General features: G+C 41.6%; 1 protein-coding gene and 1 long non-coding RNA gene across 11 annotated transcripts in view; one reads left to right on the top strand and one right to left on the bottom strand.

Moving 5' to 3' along the window:
• ELMO1 (engulfment and cell motility 1) overlaps positions 1-21,430 on the bottom strand; it is a 491,925-nt gene that overhangs the window by 152,929 nt on the left and 317,566 nt on the right. The window lies entirely within an intron of this gene.
• On the top strand, positions 1,994-20,229 carry LOC116664889. Its single transcript, XR_004321394.1, has 3 exons — positions 1,994-2,006; positions 19,304-19,308; positions 19,848-20,229. It is a non-coding gene; the product is annotated as an uncharacterized LOC116664889 (long non-coding RNA).

Here is a 21,430-nt window from a genome sequence, read left to right as displayed (position 1 = left end):
CACACCGGGGTCACTCGTGGACCAAACCCTGAAGTCAGCCAGGCCACCTTGGAGCCACCCCATTACAAAGCTTCCTTGGGGTCAGACTCAGTGCTCTGAGTTCTAGATGTGGCCCACCTCTGTCTCCCTTCCCAGACCAGCACTCTAGCCCCTCTCTTCTTCTCAGTTCTCTGCCAAGCTAACATTTTTACAGCCCTTTTATATACATTCATTTAATCTTTACAATGTCTCTGACTCTTCATATCTTATAGATGAAGACACTGGAGCCCAAGAAGTTTGGTTCTGTGAACCCCTAAAACAGGATCCTAAGTTTTTTCTTTTAATATAAGCTATTATGCACAGTGGAAGAATCTCTATTTTAATTGGAATCTATTTAAAGATCAATTCGTCTTTAAAGACCTCCAATGGTAGAATTTCAAGCCCTGGAAGCCCAGGAAAGGAGGAGGGGGTGGAGTGGGAATAGGGTTTACAGCAGAGACCTTCTGTACTTGGGGAAGTCCCTGGTGCTCACCGTGTAGCTGGACACGTTCTACCCAGAGAGGATCCTCTGGTGAAGGTCCCTGGTGAGTGGACCCTCATCAGACATAAGAGGACACACTCTGCTCTGGCAGGACCACATCTACACACAAATCTCTTCTATCTTCAGCTTTTATGAATACAATGAAGTCCAGACCTCTGGAAGAATGTATACCTGTATAGCTCTTTTTCCGAAAGGTGCAATCTGATAAGCAGGTACGTGAATACTGTTTTCTTCCAGACAAGGTAGGGACATAAGCTAGCGGCAGCAGCGTGCAGTCATGTAGAAAAGGCTGGGGTCTGAGGACAGAAGATTTGGGCTCAAGTCCAGCCCATGCCAGTGAGGAGCAAGTCACTTCACCCTTCTGAGCCTTGGTTTTCTAAACTAAAACACAGAGATGAAATCTCCTTTCCCTTTTCCATAGGCTTTGGAGAGGATCAAATGACAAGATTCATGGGAAAGTGCTCTGAAAGGATAAAAGTTGATGCAAATATAGAGCAAGGTGGTGGTGATGACGACAAATGGTGTGCCAGCATATTGTTTCCAGGAACATGGGTTGTTCTTTGATTCTGCCTGATTCTTACTCAAGCCTGTTACATCTTAGAAATTAGAGGCAACAACGTGTTAGTCACCCCACTCCAGCCCATGTTACTGGTAGTGATGGCAAGAGTGAAGGTCTGGCCTGATACACAGAGCTATTTCAGGAACTTGGATCACAGACACAGGTGGATTGTGTGTTTGCTGCCCTGGGCAATGAGCTGTCAGTCTCAGTTTCATAAGCACTAAAGTCAATGAAATTTACAAGTCTAGAGAAGCACTTTAAAACATTATTGCCATACAAAAACTCATTATCAATCACATTATCGCAGTATCTTTCTCAAGCCTAGTGTGATTATATGTGTGCTTTATGCCCTAGTTAAAGTTTTTATGGGACTGTTGGAGCTGAGATAGCCAGAAAAAACTGAGACCAACAAGCCCTGCTCTTGCTTGAGTGAAAACAGAGGAAAGCAACAGCATTAATAATAGGAATCTGGGGGCAGAAGATTGTGCGTAACACACCAAGGGGTTATCTTCACAACAACCCAGGCAGCAGGCTTGATGTTTATCCTCATTTTATATATGAGGAAGGTAAAACTTGGTGAAATTAAGCCTTCCATCATAAGCATTTTTTTTTAGGTGGCCCCAAATGAACATTTGAAACCCCAAATTTAGTTGACCCAGCAGCAGCTTCCTGCCTTAGTTGACACCAAGAGCTCAGGGCATTTCCTCGTGAATTGCTGCTTTGAAAATTAATTTCTCTACCCACTCTGCTAGATCTCCTTTCATTCCTCCATCAGCAGAAACCAGGATCTTGACCCACAGTCCAATGGGGCTCATAGCAAGCTCACAGCCAGCACCTGCTGACGGACAACACCAGACCATGTGACAGTACCACCAATGGCCATACCACCGCCACCAGCCACATGTCAGGCACTGGATCTACACTATTGTTACTGATTACACAAAGCACTTGAGGAAGATAACACAAATTTCTTTTTCTAAAATTAGAAATAGGAGCGTTAGAAAGGTTACATAAGCTGTCCAAGATCACATGGCTGGCGGGTGGCAGAGCTGGGATTCAAACTCAGGTCGACCTGGCTCCAAATGAACCCCACCTCCCTCTACTGCTTCCATTCCCCCAACACAAATCTGAAAGAATTGCTTTTCCACCCAAAGAAGATATTTATGAGGTGAAATCTTACAAATGGCACATCTTTATTAAAATTTAGGGTGTATTTGGAGTCAGGTATTCTTCTGCTTTCTCTGAGTGGAATTAGATTCAAATCACTACGGTTCCCTGGGTGAGGTCAAATTGTACTCCTGATAACTCTCTTGAATGCCCAAGAAATCATCTACCTGGTTCTAGGGCCTACTGAAACAATTCTTTTGTCTTTCTCAAGATATTCTCAGCTTCTGGAACACATCAAACTTCCCCCAGATAGTCAGTTACTGGGGAAGAGTCACAATGGATCAATTTATTTGAGTTATCTCAAGAAGTAAGAGCTTGGGTTCTGTGTTACTCGAACCCCAATTTTGTTCATTGCAACAATGTGATTGGCTTGTCCTTGTTGCCTCTACCTTCACTTCAACTTCTTCACGTTTGGAACACAGGAGTGATGGCTTGAGCTCCTGCAGCCATTCTGTCAGCATAAAAATGAGGGCTACACCCTAGAGCAGAATATTAGAAGGAGCTCCTGATAACTCTGTGGAGTCACCATACCAATCCTAGATTGTGCCTAAGGAATTTTTTTGGTATACAATTTGTTTAAGTCATTGTTTTCAATTTCTGTTACTCTTAGATGCATGAAATTACTGAAACTTGTATTTATGCAAGCACATGGACATTTGCATAAGAGGACAACATGTTCAAGATTATCAATGGCCATGGAAGGAGCAGGAATGAGGAGACAAGACAGTCATAGTCAGACAGACCTGCATGCAAAGACCAAATCTGATGCTCCCTAGCATGCTATGTAGCCTCATACAATTAGCTTCCCTGAATCTGTTTCCTCATCTGTAAAATATATGGCCATATAAGGTTTGTAAGCATCAATTTAGATTATATATACAATGTGGTAAGGTGCCTAATATACAGTACAGGCTTAGTAAACAGTGGCTATTAGGCATTATTTGTATCAGCATTATCAGAGCACTATATAGCTTTCTAAAGACATTACCAATTCTAGGAGATAAGGAAGGACAGAAGAATCTGGTGAATGGCCTTTGGGGTCCTATTGATATGGAGGGAGTGGGTTCCACCAACCATTCTTCTTGTTGGTGATGTCAAAAACTTATGAAATATTCAGATCCCAAAGCTGAAATGCTGAGTATACATGTACCCATCAGCAAAGGCAAATCAACATTGTCTCCAGAGAAAAACAGCACCTGCTCCTTCCCACTGCACTGCCTTATGAAAAGAACATGTATTTTAGAATCAGGTGAGCCTTGATTCCAGTCTTTACCAGATTGGTGATGCAAGCACTTCTTCATCTGTAAGACAGACACCCTATTAATTACCTCCTGAGGTTGTAGGAAGCAAAGGGTCTGAGACTCAACACAGAGTAAGTCTAAGTTCCCATCCTGCTCTTTGACCCCTTAAATAATGTTCAAGTCTCATAGGCGCTTTTAAGCAGATAATGAAAAAAAAATTGCTAATGATCCATTAAAAAGCATAAAAGCAGTGAGACAGCCCCCTGGGTTGAGAACCCAACCCCTGAGGCATACACGTTAGGGTGCAGTTTACTCCCCATTCCAGCCAGGGAGCAAGCAAAGGGGAAGCGGTGGTGGCTGGGGAAACATGAGTCACAAAACTAAGGAGATTAGAGAAGGCATTCTCTTTCCCTCCACCTTTTGTATTTTGAAACCACAGGCCTAAGTGACTAAAGAAAGCAGAGACAAGACAGCCATTCGCCACAGCAGGATCAGGTCAGCATCAACATAGTCACTGCGAGAAGGATTCTCAGGACTGACTAGCCGTCATGCCTGTGTTCGTAGTTATGGGTGGCTCCCAGTGGAAATGAACATTTAAATGGAGATCTCCCGGGGAGTAAAGGCGATTAGGGAAGCTGTATATAAAAATGACACTAGCCAGCAGTCACTGGAAGCAGTGTGCAGGGCACTATTCTATGAGCTTCAGTTGTCTACACTCTGAATCCTCGGTAACAGCACAGGTACTGTTATCATCCCTAATTCACAGATGGGAAAACTGAGGAGCAGTGCAGTTAGGTAACTTGTGGTGACAGGGCCAGGAGTTAAACCCAGCATTCCACACCAGAGCTGATGTTTTCAGCCTCCACATAGGGACTGGTTTTGCCATCACCCTACACTTCTTTTAAAGACTCATCCCTTGCAATAAGGTGTGGGCAAATACCAAATCAAAAACAGTTTGTTCCTTGACATGTTACAAAAGAAACAATGAAGAGACTGATGGATTTCAAGGATATTCCTGTATTAGAGGCAAGGAAAAAGTAGTGAGTATTAATATATTTTTCCTCAAAAACATTCGAACTGCAGGTATTCAAGATTGAAGATGATCGAGCAGGAAGGACCCGTCCAGATGATTGGATCTGTTTCCCTCTTTCATTTTGGAGGTAAGAGTAGTGAGAAAAGCAAAACAGCCTGCCCAAGAGTTCATGGTGGCAGCAAAGGGGCACAGATGCTGGGAGCCAGGCTGCTGGGGTTCTCTTGCCTCCTGCTGAGTCACCCGGGCAAGTCATTTCATCTGTCAGTGCCTCGGTGTCGTCTTCTGTAAACTGGGGCAACAACAGTATAAGCTCCATCAGGTGGCATGAGGATTAAATGGGAACAGTGACCACCAGAAGTAGCTGAATGTGCGTGTGAGCCAACAGGACTCTGATGCATGATGCCCCGCATCATGTAGCAAGTGGACCGTGGCCCAGGCCACCCCACTGAAAAATGTGACCTTGCATCCACTTACAGGCATGGCCTAACTTTCCCAATGGGGTCCTTAATTCAGAGGTTTAAACAAACAGATAAAAACAGGGAGGAGGAGGTTTATTATTGCTTTTTCAGGAAAACAAAAACATTTTTGAGGAAAAAAAAAAGGATTGAATGCATAGGCAATGATTTTATAAATGAAATCTCAAGAGAGACTTTCAATGAGACAAAAATAGCAAGACTTTTAAAAAACCAAACTGATTTTAAGCACACTATTTTTAACACAATGAGATTCTCCTTTATGAAAAAAAGAATTAACTTAATGGTCTTCTAAGTCTGGAATATTAAGGGATTTTCAGGGCTGGGGGTAAAGTGGATTCTTACTAATTTACTGCCATCTATTCATTTATAAGTAGGCCAACTTCAGAAGGTCCTAAAATCCACACACATGTGTTTTAAAAATAAGAACTAAGAACGTTGTACACTTATGTAGTATCTTGTTTTTCAAAGTAGATTTGTTTCTATTTTCCATTGGATAATGTAAGGTGAGGCAGGTATCATCACTGGAGGCTCAAGGAACAAGGATTACTGCAGTCAGCAAGTAAATAACGAAAGGTGGTTACAGAAAAGGGGTTCTAGTGCTGCCTTGTGACCTTGAGAAGGTCAGATCAGCTCTGGGTCTCCAGGTTTCTTACCTATAAATGAGATGGGCTTGAAAGGTTCCTGCCAAGTCTAAAATCTTAAGATTACACACACACACACACACACACAACCCACACACGCCATGTAATATATCTTCAAGCCCTTAATGTCCATCAGTAATTACAGAACTTGGAGATTGTACCTGCATTGAACTTTATTTCCTAGATTATTACTTCCTTGAGTGACAGGGTGGCTACCCATTTCATTTAGGGTGTTAGGGCATCAAAGTGGCATTTGATAGGCTTGGAAAATGTCTGATGAGCTAGTATTTACTCTTTCCTTCACAAGAAAATTGTTAGTTGTTTTCACCCCTTTTCAATCTATTAATATCACCTAATGCAGACCATTACGTAAGAAAATTACTTGACTAAAGATAGAATGACAAGATGACACAGGCAAAACTACGTAATTTCTGCTCTTTCATGGGAATTTTTTCTAAGGCAAATATAATTTTCGAGATGCTGAAAAGCTCTGTTCCAGGCTTTCAATGACCCTTGTTATGCTAAGACTGGGAAGGCATTTGCAAGTGACTAGAGGGACACATGTTTTCTGGAAGCACTAGGCAAATTCTGAGTATTTTTACCACACAATAATGAGCTATTTCACTTGCAACAGTCTTTCGAAATGGTGCACTTGGAAAGAGAGATAAGCCCTGTCCTAACACAAAGGGTATTTTGTTTTAAAATTATGAGCATAGGAAGAAGGGGATAAATCACAAACACAAAAGCATTTAATACAAGAAAACTGCCAGAGCAGTTATAAAATCTTACTAGGTATCTGCAGCACGGAAATTCGAACTAGAACTCTTTGTAGCTCTAGGGTCGGTCTGGATAATATATTTATGAATTCTCAGATGCAGAATTCTCATTTTGCCTCTCTCATTACTATTTATACCTTTAGACCTTTGCAGGAAATCTTACCCTTGTGGCCTTTGAGTTTTCTATTTTTTAGACCTGGTATTCTTTAACGGCTTGGTTTTGGAGTTTTGGTGTTGTGTGGGACGATGCTAAAAGTTCAGATCCTTTCGTAGGTGGGAGAGGTGAAAACAGGAGAGAAGAATGAGGGCAAAGAATGTGAAGTCCCCCCACTGCTGAGCCCCGCCACTACAGAAGCTACCACCCTTGCCATTTCAGGACAGGGGATCAGAAGCTTGAAAGCTGCTCGGCTCTTCCCAGCTCCTAAAGCCTGGTTTAATAGAACTCTGGATATTCTTTTCTATTCTCTATTATGCCTAAAAATACTATGAAATTGACACTGAAAAGTCACACAGTCTAATCCAATGCTTCATTGTTCACTTTCCTTCTGGGCCTTTTTTTAAGGACATGGAGGGAGAGAGAAAAAAAATATTATATATGTATCGACTAGCACCAGGGCTGAAAATCAAACTCTAACATCAAAAAAAAGCCTGAGACCACAATTCACTAAGAATGACCTGAGACCGCATCCCAGGCACACAGTTGTGTGTGAATAAAAGAGCAGAGATTCTGGAGGAAGGTTGGCCTGGGTGCAAATCTTCATGTCACTACTGAAGAGCAATGAGACCTTGATCAATTCACCCTCCTCTGGCCCTCAATTTCCTCATTTAAAAAAAAAAAACTAAAAAAACAGTTCCTCCTCTCTGATCAGATTGCTGCTAAGATTAAATGTAGAGTGATGCATGATTCATATACTAACTGAGATAAAACAAGCACCCATAAGTGCTAGTTATTACCAGTTTTAATAGCAAAATAGTTATTATTGTATTTAGTTAAAACGACAAATTTGGAGGACTTACACTTTCAGATGGAATGACGTTATAAAACTATAATAATTAAAACAGCTTGACGTTGGTCCATGAATGGAAAAGCAGAATAGAATAGGGAGTCCAGATACAGACTGGTATATACAATCATTAGATTTATGACAAAGGTGACACTACAGTGAGAAGGATTTTCAGTAACTTGTGCTGGGCCAATTATACATGCATCCGGAAAAATGAATTATGACTCCTTACTTACTCCCCATTGTCTACAAAAATCAGCTCTAGGTAATGACAGGTTTCAATGTGAAAGGAAAAACAATGAAGCCTGTATATAATACAAGAGCATGTATTCATGACCTTGAGATGAACAAAAATTTCTTAAACAGGACCAAAAAATATCATTAACTCTAGAGAAAAGGTTTGATTGGCTGGTATTAAAAATCAGGAACTTCTGTTCATCAAAAGATACAGTAAGAATGGCAACCTCAGAGTAGGAGAAAAACCGGCAACACTCTGTCCAAAAACTGGTATCCATGATATATAAATACCTCCATAAATCAATAAGAAAAAGACAGACAACCCAGTAGAAAAACGGGCAAAATACAAACAGGCATTTTACAAAATAGGATATCTAAGTGGCCAATAAGCACAGTAAAGGGTGCTTGGCTTCTTTTAATCATCAGGGAAATGCAAATTTAAACTACCATGAGATACTTTCAAACATCGCCAGAAGGGCTACAATGAAAAGATGCAAAAAACAAAGTGTGGGTAAGAATGAGGAATACGTGGAATTCTCACACTGTTGATAAAAGTGTAAATTGGTTTAACCACTTGAAAAAGCAGCTTAGTAGTATTGAGTCAAGCTAAAATCTTCATACCCTATGCTACGGCAATTCTACCCAAAGATGTAAACCCAAAAGAAATGCACATACATGTGCTGCATGAGAAAGCTATGTGGATGTTCAAGAGACGCTATCTGGTAGAGCCCAAAACTTGAAATAACCAAAATATCCATCCAATACTTTACATAAATAAATGATAGTTTGTTTATATAGAAACACACTTACTATAAAGAATTAATTTTAAATAATTATGCTACACACAATAATATGAATGAATTGAAAACACCATGTTGAACAAACAGAGCCCTACACAAAGGACAACATACTATATAATCCTATTTATCCAAAGCTCAAAACAGGCAAAATTCCTCTATGGCAGTGGAAAGAGGGTATTATTCTTTTGGAGATAGAAAGAAACTAGGGGGAAGATAGCCCAGGAGGTCTCTGATGGTTGCATAACGCTTTCTGTCTTGAGCTATGTAGTAGCAAATGGATAGCTTGTGTCTGGAAAATTCGCTGAATTGTGTTGTGCTTTCAGGAATTGAACCCTTCTATTCGTTTAAGTTATACTTACATAGAAAGTTATCTTTAAAAAGTAGAATATGAGCTTTCTGACTAAATAAGAAGGAACACCACCATTTTAGACAGTGCGAAACTGTTGCGGATGATTTTGATGGACTTTCAGGAGTAATGCTGTGCTTGCCCTGTCCATCACTCTGGAATCATGGATTGGCATTTTATGTAGCCAGGCTTACTGGCTGGATAAAAACAAAAACAAAAACAAAAACAAAAACAAAACCCATATAACCTATCTGTGCACACATCCTGGTCCAATCATCTAAGTGGTACCAGCTTCTAAAGTTGTTCAGGGTTACTTCTCCACACTTGGACTTTAGTTCAGTTTCCTCTGTTGGATGGGTAAAAGAGTATGTGTGTATCTTCTTTTGTGAATGAGGATCTTGACCTCACTGAGGAGTACTGCAGATGCTGATGGAAAAGTTACAATACATTTGACGGGTTGTATATGAAATCTGTCACAAGTCTCTTTTAAATTAGTTTCCTCCCTTCCTCCCTCCCTCACTTCCTTCATCCATTCATTTATAGCTTCTTCCTGCTTTCTTTCCTTTCTTCCATCCATGCATGTGCATGTCCAGCTATCTGTCCATCCATCAGTCCATCGATTCATTGATCTTACTCATCCATCCATCCATTCATCCAACTAGCAAGTTGGTTAAAAGCATGGCCCTAGAGCCAGTCTGGCTGACTTTGGATCCTGGCTCTGCCACTGATCATCTATATGACCTTGATCTCAAGCACAAGGAGAGATGAGCCAAAGATGCAGGCAGGCATCAGATCATCTAATTCTTTGTAGACCACATTAGTGAATGTGGGCTTTATTCTACTTGCAACGGGAAGCTGTTCACAGGGTTTAAACAGGAGCAGGATAAAGTAACAACTTCCCATTGCCTCTCTCACTCTACCCATTATCTCTTTTTAGTGGAATTAAAATTCAGGTACTTTGCGGATTCCTGTTATTCTGGACTCCACTTACTTGATACTTCAGTGTATTAAGGATGAGTGATGAACCACATAAAAACCTTAGTGCTAAGTGATTAGGAGTCAGTTCTGGAGTTAGGACTGTGGCTAGAATCCTTCCTCTACACCTCCCAACTAAGTCCTTTAATGTCACCAAATCTCTATTATTATGATGACAATAACAGTGATTTATGTGTGTAGAACTGAGTAAAGATATAGGGCGAGGATTCCCATAAAACACCAAGCACAGCGCTTGGCATATAATAAGCACTCAATAAATGTTAGTCATAAAATGTTGTGTAGAATACAAATATGATGTGTAATTTTCCCCTAATCTTGAATTTAGTACAGTTTAGCTTGTGTGAACTCTTATTCCCTTTAACCTCCTTTCATGAAGGTACCAGTTCCCCTGAAAAGTTATAGAGCATCCCATCATCATCTCATAAAATGTTTAGCCAAAAGACAAAATGTGCAGAAATTCCAGTAAATTAAGATTTCTGATAAGAGTGAGCTAAGCGACTCCTGGAAGTTGGCTTATAATTGAAAAATGGTCCTGCTGTATTTGCTGTATTTACAAAGTTGTATTTGTAAATGCTCTGTATTTGCACTTTTTCTTAGTCCTCTGACTGAAACGACTATGACTTGCAGGAAAATGGAACCTGGATCCTTGATACCTTACCTCCTGGCAAAGTAATCATCCCTAGATCCATTTATAGGCCTATGAAGGGTCTCTTTCTTAGCTCCAAGAGCAGAAAAGAGCAAGAAGAAAAATGAATGAATTCTTTGGAAAGGAGTATCAAGTTTGTGGTGCGCGTTAGTAATGCAATATCAAATGGGAAGCACGCATCTTGCTAAATATATTTTACCTGCCTTTTGGGGTTGGTGTGGCTGGAGCATGGGCGGTAGAGTGGAAGATTAGAAAAGAGGAACATTCTAGTTGGGCAGTAAATAATCCACGGCAGGGCAAAGGAAAGCATATCCAAGAAGCAATTTCTGCAGGCCTTTATTAAAACTTCCTTTATAAGGAAAATTATTCTGAGAAGCGACACATTAAGAGACTGTCATGTAGCAAATTTAGCATGGATATAAATAATTGCCTGTCCAACCAAGTGAGATGGGCACCCGAGAGTTGAGCTGGGATAGAGGCGGATGGGATGTGCCTCACTGAAGACCCAGCAAGAACTGTGCGCCATCGCATGACCGTGGATTACACCTCCACCTGGGGCTCAGAGCCTTCACCAGGGCTGGGGACCTGCCAGAAGGGGCTAAAAATAACTAAGCCTCAGTCGGATAAACGTGAAATTAAGGAAGGAGGACATGCCAAGGCTTGCTCATCACACACGTTCTTTCTTGTCTTTGGTACTCAGGAAATGACCCCCCTTAAAAACCCAGTGATCACCTGTAGGTGTTAGGATGAAATGCAGATGCTTCAGCAAAGCATTCAACACTTCCCAGTCTGACCCAACTCCCCTCTCCCAACATTTCCCTGACCTATGACTGAGCACCAAAATCAGCCACGGTTTCTTCTGCTTCATCAAATAACCTCCCCCTGCTTATATTTACAAGAGTCAAGCTCTTGGGTTTCCCTCTTGGTGGGGCCCATGGAGACATCTTCCATCCCTTTGCTGAAGGCACTTCCCTCCAGCCTTGCCCGACTTGCTGCTTCCTCTGCATTGCCACAGACCTTTAATTTCCTCCACCTGTTTGGAATCCCCTCACTTGCTGATGAGCCTACCAAAAATAGGAACCCGATTTAGTAATTTCTGCATTCTTCATGGTTCTCACACGGCCAGCCTTCCACCAGCACATGCCCACAGTCCCTCCCTCGCTTTCCTTCCTCCTCATGCCTCCCTCGACATGCTTTCCTTCTGCAGAGTTTTCATTATGTCCCACTCCACGCACTGGGAATAGAACAGGATAAGGGATGTCCCCAACATTTGCACAACACACGTCTCAGCACTCTTGCTGTGATACAGGCACTTTGGAAGGCTCCACACGTACTTCACTCATTGCTTTAAAATAAATAGTCCAACAAGGACCTACTGTATAGCACAGGGAACTATATTCAATATCCTGTAATAACCTATAATGGAAAAGAATCTGAAAAAGAATATAAATATGTATGTATATAACTGAAGCACTATGCTGTACACCTGAAACTAACACAACATTGTAAATCAACTGTACTTTATAAATCAATCATCAATCAGTCAATCAATCCTGCAACCTGCAAAATGACCCAGTCGTCTGCGTTCTTTTCTCCAATTTTCTAAAGTACAAGTATGGGTGTTGTCTTAACAGAAAAATGAGGAGCTTTATAATGGAAGCGGATTAATTACACAGATGCAATAGAAAACCCAATATGTTCCCCAAATACAGTGACATAACCCTCCTCTGTAGGTCAACTGCCAACACCTTGTCCTGGCGGGGGGCCCTTTCCCACTCCCCACCAGCCTCATTTACCACACATCGCTTTGAGCAGGAGCAGTTAAGGCTTAGAGCCCATCTCGAGCCCTTGTTGGACTCTGCCACAAGGAACATATGGCCTCAAGGATTGCAGAACAGTGTTAACAGTGTGTTCCCCCTGGATGGTGGGGTTAAAGGAGATTTGGAAGATATTAAAGGAATAATCCATTGACAGTCATGCTTCGGCCAAAGTGGGATTTAAGAGGATGGAGATTGTATCAGTGAACAAAAAAGAGTATCCTTAATGTTTTTGCCTATAAATAGTTTCATTCAATTCTCTTAAAAAAGAGTGCTTGATGAGAAGGCTGGCTGTCTCCTATCCAGGATCACGTGGGCAGGTTTGTGTGGAGGAGCTGAGACGCCCTCTCAGTGTATGAACAGAACACCAGACCCCGAGAAGCGTATCCTCATGCAGGGTGATAATAATTTAGGCAAAATCCAAGCTTCACACAGGCATTTGTCTGAGATTTCAAAAAAAAAAAAAAAAAAAAAAAAAAGAGGAAACTAAAGGTAAGGTATTAAATATCGAACCGGTAACAGCTGGCTGGAAAACTCAAAAAGGACATAATCTGAATTACAAGTCATTTGGGAAATCTGCTTCAGCAAATTAGAAGGTGAGTTATTTACTTCAGAATATTGCAATGACCATGCACAAGAATTGTTCTAAGTTCCTTACAAGCATTTTCTCATTTAATCTTCAGAATAAGTCCATAAGGTAGGTGCAGCTATCATCATCCCCACCATACAGATGAGAACACTGAGGCATGGAGGAGGGATAGAGCTTGGTTCACAGAGCTACTAAGAGGCAGAGCTAGGGTTTTAGAGTTCCCCATTATCAATCCTCAATAGACACCAATTTCCTTCTATGGAAGATTTGTAAAGTAGAAAGTTAATACTTTCTAGAATGCCTATTTGCTGTCATTTAAAAATAAATTTAACTCCATTTCTTTCTTCTCTGATCCATTATTTTAATGAAGACTTGATCTTGCTAACTAAGGTAATTTTTGGACATGCAATTCTTACAGTTGGTAAGAGCACATTTTCCAGTTTATCTATGGCAGATATGTACTCCCAGGGAAATGTTACTGTTTTAATGCTGGGAGTAAATCAACAATTCATCGACTCTTAATTTCTTTAATTTGTTCATTGGCTTAATGGATCTTTATCTCAATAAAGAAGATACAAACTTCATCTTTTTTAATGGAAGACTAATATCCTGAAAGATTAAGAAAATTAAGCTAATTGGACAAAATTATTTTTTGTCAAACAATTATATAGTGCTTAATATATAGCAGCCACTGTTCTCCATGATTTACAATTATTAAATGGTTCCATTCTCATATGAGAATTGCACATGAGACAGGTTCAATTCTCATCTCTTCAAAGGTGAGGAAATTCAAGGCACAAGTCAAGTGACTTGTTTGAGGTTACACAGCCAGAGAGAAGAAGAGCCAGAATGTTACATGTAGGAGGCAGCCGATTTGCAGAACCAAATATGTGTGTAATTAGTGTACTAGGAGGTCTCCTTGCCCCAGTAGCTTTTTAACTGCACAGTTGCTGCCACTTTTGTCCTAACGACATTACACAGTTAGAACTTTCCCAGTATTCACATAATAAAGCAATCAAGCGTCTTTGACCCTGACTGATCACACACATATCCATGACTATCCCAGACGTCTCAGACTTAGAATCTCTCATCAATAAGCAGCCAAATTATGTCACTTCCACTCATTAAAATCAACCTATGTGTTCTGATTTCTTTTTTAAAAAATTATGTTAGAGCTGGATTTCTATTGCACAGAAACAGTCTCAAAAACAAAGAAACAAAAAAACCAAGTGTCGGTGTTTTGGTGGTATTTTGGGAAATAATTTTCAGTTAAAATGTGGCACGTTCACCAGGGTGTGCTCCCAGAATGCATCTCATTGTCTAGAGCATATAGACATCCTAGAAGTGAAACTAGTTTTGGAGTAGATGAAATTATTTTCACTATTAAAGAGCACTGATAAAATTAGTTTTTTAAGTTCTTGTTACTCCTTCAGTGAGACTAGTTTTTCATCGTATAGATTGTGGGCTAATTAGTATTCCAAGGAATGAAATATTGGTTTCTTGTTCCTGGACCTCTGGGATGACCAGATGTATATAGATTTCACCTCAGAAACGTGTGTTTGTGAAGAAGTCAGGCATATTGATGGGTTAAAATATATTTTAACCCTTTGTTATCCACACTTTTCTTATACTAATGTCTGCTACTTTCCCACCCTGGTCTTGCTGATTTATAATGATAAGTAACTCCTGACGTTTCTATGGTATCCTTGCATTTTCAGGTGGCTGTTGTCCGATCACAGACTGCCTCCAGTTGAGTTTGTCCTAAACTGAACTCAGCAAAGGTTATTTTGGCCTCCAGCTTCCTGGCTACCATCTTTCTCTCTCTTTTTTCTCTTGAAACTGTTACCAAGAAGAGGTCATGTGAGATAACAACACACCTTAATGAAAAACCAAACTAAGGATGAGACTAAAAATAAGATGCTTTGAACTTCAGGAGGAAGATTCTGATGAAAACGCTCAGACCTTCCTTCCACATGAAATAAAAGTTAATGCTCTCGGACACTTTTCATTCCCCTTCTTGGCACACAGTTCTTTTTCACTTTTTTGGTCATTCGACTTTGTTCTTGATATTTTGAAACAGTTTTCTCCCTCTCCCATGACAAATGCATTCAGGAACTTCCACTTTATAAAAATCTCCAATTCTCTGAAAACAGAGAGTGTTTCTGATGTTACTACCATTCTCTTAAACTGACACATAACCAGGACATCTCATACTGCCATTGGGAGGTACATAAGATACCCAATATGGCATCTTGTTTCCTGGTAAGGAAGACATTCTAAACAGCATTATATGCATGTGGAATCCTTACGAATGCTGTCAAGACTATTTGACAGCCATTACTGGTCTCAGAGCAGAAAAAGAAAAAGAAAAAGAAAAAAAAAAAAAAAAAGAATAGCAGCCCAATGGCCCTGGATAATTGCTCTTCTTTCCAGCCTCACTGCTCTTCCTAGTCTCCCTCATAGACTTGCTGATTTTTGTTTGTTTACTTTTGGGGGGGGGGAGCTTTTTTCTGCCTAAGGCTCTGTTCTCATCTTTCATTTTTTTTTCTCTCTCTTCACTCTTGCCCTAGGAGAACTCATGCAACTTGCATGCTCACAGTTGCCAAGTTTCTTTTCAGAGCCCAGATCTTTTCCCCGAGCTTCAGACAACCAACTCCTGACCGGACACGTCCACCTGGATGTCCCTTACACTCAAAATGACCCCACCTGAACTCATTCTGTCTATCTGGACTGGGTTCCCCATCTCAGCCGTCTCCTCCACTCGGTTGTCCAGGTTGGCCTGGACTCCTCTCTCAGTCACCTTAATATCTTTAATATATTTCCTCCTTTCTCCTCCCTCTACCCCTGGGCTGGGTTCAAGTGCTCATCACTGCTGACCCAGGTGATGACAAAGAGGCCTCAAAATGGTCTCCCACCCTCAAGACAGACTCATTTTCCTCACTGCCCCTCAGGAGGAGTTCATGAAAATCTAACTGTAGCCACAGCAAGATACAGACAGAGCAACACCAAGAGTTTAAACCTATTCTTATTAGTGCTTTTTCATAATGAAAATGATCAAGCCACTCTGCTTAAAATCCCCCAGATAAAGCCCAAACTCCTCCCTAACTCTTCACAATGTGGGCCCTGCCTGGCCCTGAACAAGCCAACTTCAGGGCAAGTTTTTAAAAAGAAAACTTTCAGAATGTATTTATCATGGCAGAGGGAGAAAACGATTTCAAACTTTGAGAACAAAATAGAATGACCAAAACAAATCAAATCAAACCAAACGTCTGCAAGACTGCTAGGCTTGCCCATATGCTTTTCCTCTGCCTGAAACACCCTGCCTCATCTCATTTCCCTTCTCAGTGATAACTTCGACGGGCCTTTCAAGAGCCAGCGCAGTTGTTACCACCCCTATGGGATGCCTTTACGCCCATCATCTACAGCCTGACACGTTTTGAGTGTTTCATCTCACCGTCTGTCAATTCCCCAATTCTCTGTCTGCTTCTGTGTCTCTCCATAGAAATTCTAAGACCCTGGAGACCTGGGATGATGCCATCTCTGATTTTTTACGTACAGCCTCAAAAAAACAAAATGTTTATTGGATGCATGATTAGATGTGAAGTGGTACTTGTCTGATGGGGCAACGTTACTGAAGTTGCCACATTCAAAAAAGTCTTCGGCTCCTTATGTGGAAATATTGCACTGAAATCTTATATTCTTGCCAGTGCCAGTTAATCACTAAACATCTCTCTCCACTGACAAAGCAAAACATGACCACAGGAGAAGGCGCTGCAGAGACCATGCCCACACATTTCGATGCCTGGGCTAAAATAAGCACATAAGTGTGTAGGACTCATCATCATATTGTACCAGGAAGCGCGCCCTCCCATATGTAAAAATATACTTGTTTGGCTTGATTCAGGCTGCTCCTCATTCCAGGCCCACATGAGTCACTGCAGAAACATCCTATTAACGTGCACCCCCACGGACTGGCTTCCTTTGTATGTTTGCGATGAGTCAGGAGATATGAATCACAGTTCACACTTATGACAAAAAGAAATTGCTCTCCCCTCCTTTTCATTACCAATATTTTGCGGGCTTCACTGGCACCTTTTAGAAACATCTAAGGTAGCCAGGGGCAGCTTGAGAATTGGCATTATTTACTTTCTACAAGCTACTCTACGTAAAGCGCCTTTCGTCAGAGCAGCAGGATACTTTGGAGGCCTGACACATCTGAAGCGCCCGTGACCCCTGGGAGGCTGGTATCTGGCCAGCGTTGCTCAGCCCTGTCACTGGTGGGGAGCAGGGAGGCTGGAAGGAGGTAAAGACACAGCACATGGCCCCTCTGCAGGGCTGGCACCCAAAGCTGGTCTCCCAGAGTCGCTGCCGATAAACGGCTGGTTGACTACTCTTTACTGGTTACGATACTGCAAATGCTTGGCCGAGGGGAGAGACATTCTCCAGCAGAATCAATGGCCAAGCAGTGAACATGAGGCAGGGTGAGAGGTCAGGCAAAGGGCTGCAGTCTTCTAGATGTCATCCAGGGCTCTCAGAACCTGTCAGTGGGCGTAGTTTTAGGCTCCATGACAGTTACAAACAATAGAGGTTAATTCCTTTCATTTCATTCCAGAAGACATTTTAAGTGGCTGTCCACAGAGGGGAATCAGGCACAGAGTGGGCAGCAGGCCAAAGTGCAGCACCCTACATACCACAAAGGGAGAACACGCAAAGGGTCATGAGGGTCTACAGGAAGGGCAGGTTTATTTTCTTAGAGGAACTGGCATTCGCATTGGCCCTCTGGATGGCTAGAATCTAATACATAGTTCTGAATGTATTTTCCATGCAGAACAATTTCCCAGTCAGGCTTATTTCAAATTCATTTACATTCAGACTCCAAATTCCATAATCAACGTCTCTTGGGAGTCATTTAAATGCATGCATGTAAGTCTGCCTACAAGGGAGATGCCACTACGCAGCTCTATCAGGAATAGGTTTACAGTGGCCAATAAATGAAACAGAGCAGAGACTCACTAAGTCCGGATCGCTCTGCTTTCCAGGGGACCCTGGTATGCTGAATTCTGCCTCTGCTTTAATAGAAGGTGATAAAAATACTTGCTACCCACTTACTTCAGAGGAACACTGCAGGGATGGATAATGTTAAAAACACTTTGAATTTTTTAGGAGAAAAGTGGTCTATGAAAACAAAGCTTTGTTATCATGAATGTTGGGTAAAAGCAAAGCAAAAACAATGTCTAGAACATGTGCTTAGGGAGGAAAAACAGACACTAGATTACAATTTTGGAGAAAGTCAGCATTCTACAGTCAAAGCCTGAAAGTCCCTTCCCAGGCCATAATGATCCTGGGTATGGTGAATATATGAAGAAATGAGGCAAATTTGGTGTTTTGATGATAGGAGTTTCTGATAAGAGTGAAGAATCTGGAAAAAGAATTGCAAGGTAATTTGTCCCATGATGAGGTATTGGGAACAGAAATATTTGAGGCCAATTAATAAGATTTGATTCTTAAAAATCCAAGAAGAGAATACACAGAGGACACTGAAAGGAAAACTTTGTACTACTCCAGGCCCTGAAGGGGAGGGTGAACCAGAATATTCAGTGGTGCAGAATAAAGGCAATGGAAAATAGTGGAAAAGTGCAAACAGTTAGTGAGTAAGTCTGAATCAGATTATAGCGCTGTGGAGAAGAAAGCAATTAGACTGTTAAAAGGCTTAAGAAATAGTCCACTCTCTGGTACCAAACAGACACATGTTTTTGGGGTGAATTACTTAATTTCTCACAACTTGAGACAACTCAGAGAATCAAAGGAGAAAATGTATAAGAAGTATTTTCAAAGATGTTCTGGTAACATGCGAATGTCAGGGGTGGTGATAACAGAGCTGGGTTGGTGAGAAAGATGAAAAATCAGGAGAAAGTCACAAAGGGGAGCCACACATTTTGGTGGTAGAATTTTTTCTTCTTTTGAAAAAGCATGCAAGATACTGGAGTTGGAGGGAAGCTTCTGGAAAGGAATTAGTAACCCAGAAGTGACATAACCAGGGTTTGGATTTCCATGATAGGGAAATAGTCAGGACAGATTTTCAACAAATTGAAGATCAGAGAAACAAAGAGCATGTTGAGAGCCTGAGTCTGCAGAAATCACAGGAAAAGAAAGTGGCCGATGTGACCAGGAAGCTGGGGAGAGGAACGAAAGTAGGAAAATGGAGGAGGAAGGACTTCCCTGGTGAGAAACGCCAGTGGGGTTATTATGGACTAAAAGGTAAGTTTCTAATAAAGTAATAAAATGAGAGGTTAAAAATTTATTTGTGGGACTTTTTTTGCATCCAGTCGTTAGTCTCACAGCAAATAAAATGGAACTCTCTGATGTAAAAAGAGTCGAACATGCCCTTTCACGTATTCACAACAGAAGATCTTCAGCGAAGAGGTGTCTCATGGGGTTAGGCTGGATGCCAACAGTTCCTGTGTATTACGTGGGAGAGTCACACAAGTTTTCTGTTATTTTCAATAACTTCAAAAGATTTCTGTTTTTCCTCCAGGATGATATTTAGGTTTGCATTTCCTTCCCCAGTTCGGCCAAAAAACTCATCGGTCACTCTTTTATTGGGTCCCAACCAGTTCTGTCCATTAACCCCTATGGCCGAGGAGCCTGGAGAATAATTGAGCTGTGACCTGGGAAGACAGCCATGTCCTGTGATGAGGACTCAGCCAGCAGTGCCAGCGAGCCGGGCCGTCAGACGGGCTGAGCAGACGGGACAAAGGTTTTCAGCCCTTGGCAAAAGACCTGGTGACAAAGACTAGTGAGGGCAGCTTTGTCTGGAGAAAATTCAGAGAGGAAGGGAAGGGAGAGGCTAGTGAGAAATGAGCTGAGGGAAATAAGTCTGTGACAGAACCCACAGGAATCGGCCATCAGCCTCGCTCCCTCACCACCCAACACCCAAGTCAACCCACTTGAAAGACACTGATTGGAAATTGCAATCAAGAATATAACAAATGTCTCCAGACACAACCCATCTGCTCTGCCCATCATTCCCCGTATCTCAAAAAGATGGATTCCTTAACTCTCGTGTATGACCTGTGCTTTTCAATCAGGGAACCACACAAAGAGCACCTCAACGGAAGCCAAAGAAAACAAGCATGAGGGCAGGTCATGAGCCCCTTGTAACAACTGCCCCAGCCCCTCCACCATTACTCCCATGTTGCACTGTCCCTTCCCATCTGTTCCTCGCTTAAGACACTCCTGCCTTTTCTTCTGCCTACTTGGCTCTAACTCCATGGGACACAACGTGCACTCAGCCCCAGGTTCACTCTGTTTCTGGGTGCTTTAGGTCACTGACTTGCCTGTGCACACTCAGATCCCCTGGAACTCCACCCAGATGGTGCCTGGTTTCTCAGAACAATTTTTCTTATTTTAAAAGAAACCCTGTGCAGGCGATAAATTAAGTCCATTTGGCAAGTGACCCAAAATATGCTTATGATATTTTGAGGTGGACTTTCTGGTGTCCCTTAATGCTTACCATGAAAGTTGTAGCTTTTTCTGAATAGTCTATGCATCACCTACACTTGGTAGCAACAGAGCTGGAAAGGAAAGGTTTCTTCCTTGCCTAGAGGTTTTCTTTCTACTATCACTTTCCCAAGCTCAGGAAACTCTTAGATTTTTTTTTTTCTCAAAGGATTAGAAAACCTTCTGAGTAAGGTTTACTGAAACCAGTCACTGCTGCTGTAAATAAACATGACTTAGTTTGCAAGAACACACAGGCTCACAGAGTGGGCGGCCCTTTACGTCATATGTTTATCAAGAAATAAGATGCACAGACATCCGACATGACGTGGTCTGACGTGAAATGGTTTGTTTTGTTTCAAAATGCTGATGTTCTTTTGATAATACGAGCCACATTCCCTCCATCCTCCCAGACGTTTCCTTAGCACTCTGTCCGTAGGTCGGGGGGAGCAGGAGAGATACAGATGGCGTCTATACTAGCTGGCTCCCTGCACTGTCTCCACTCTGGGTCCAACAGCTGTAGCTGAGCAGAGCCCTCAGCAAATGGTGTCTTGGCCCCTTTTCCCCAGAAAATTGGAGGAAAGATTCATCATTCCACTTTTACTTAATACTGACTGAGAAATGAGGGGAACTGAAATGCTATGGGGGCAATGTTGATTTTCGAAGTTAAAGAAGCATCATCAGAAGGAAGCCCTACCGAGCACAAAGGATCATTCAACATCATCGACACAGAACTAGGAAGGCAGAAACGTTTTGTGGTCACTGTGAGTTCTCCTTATGGAAACATTCCCCTCTTTAGCTTGATTCCAGTTGATTCTAATTCAGCCTGTGCCTAATTCTCCTTCCTGTCTATCAACATTCAACCCGTATAATCCACATGATTTACTTGGATAAATGAAGTTTTTGGTTTTACTTATCTGTTGACTTACGTTTATCTCCTCTCTTTACGTGATCAACATAATGTTGATTTGAGATAAAATGCAGGCTTCAATCCAAAATAATGAAAAAAAATGCAATGACTTAAAATTGTCATTTTACTTTGGAAAGGTGTTACAGTGCTGTCCAGAAGAACTTTCTGTGACCAT

This window comes from Camelus ferus, chromosome 7 (assembly GCF_009834535.1).
Source record: "Camelus ferus isolate YT-003-E chromosome 7, BCGSAC_Cfer_1.0, whole genome shotgun sequence".
Classification (NCBI taxonomy): Eukaryota; Metazoa; Chordata; class Mammalia; order Artiodactyla; family Camelidae; genus Camelus; species Camelus ferus.
This window is presented reverse-complemented; position numbering and strand designations above follow the sequence as displayed.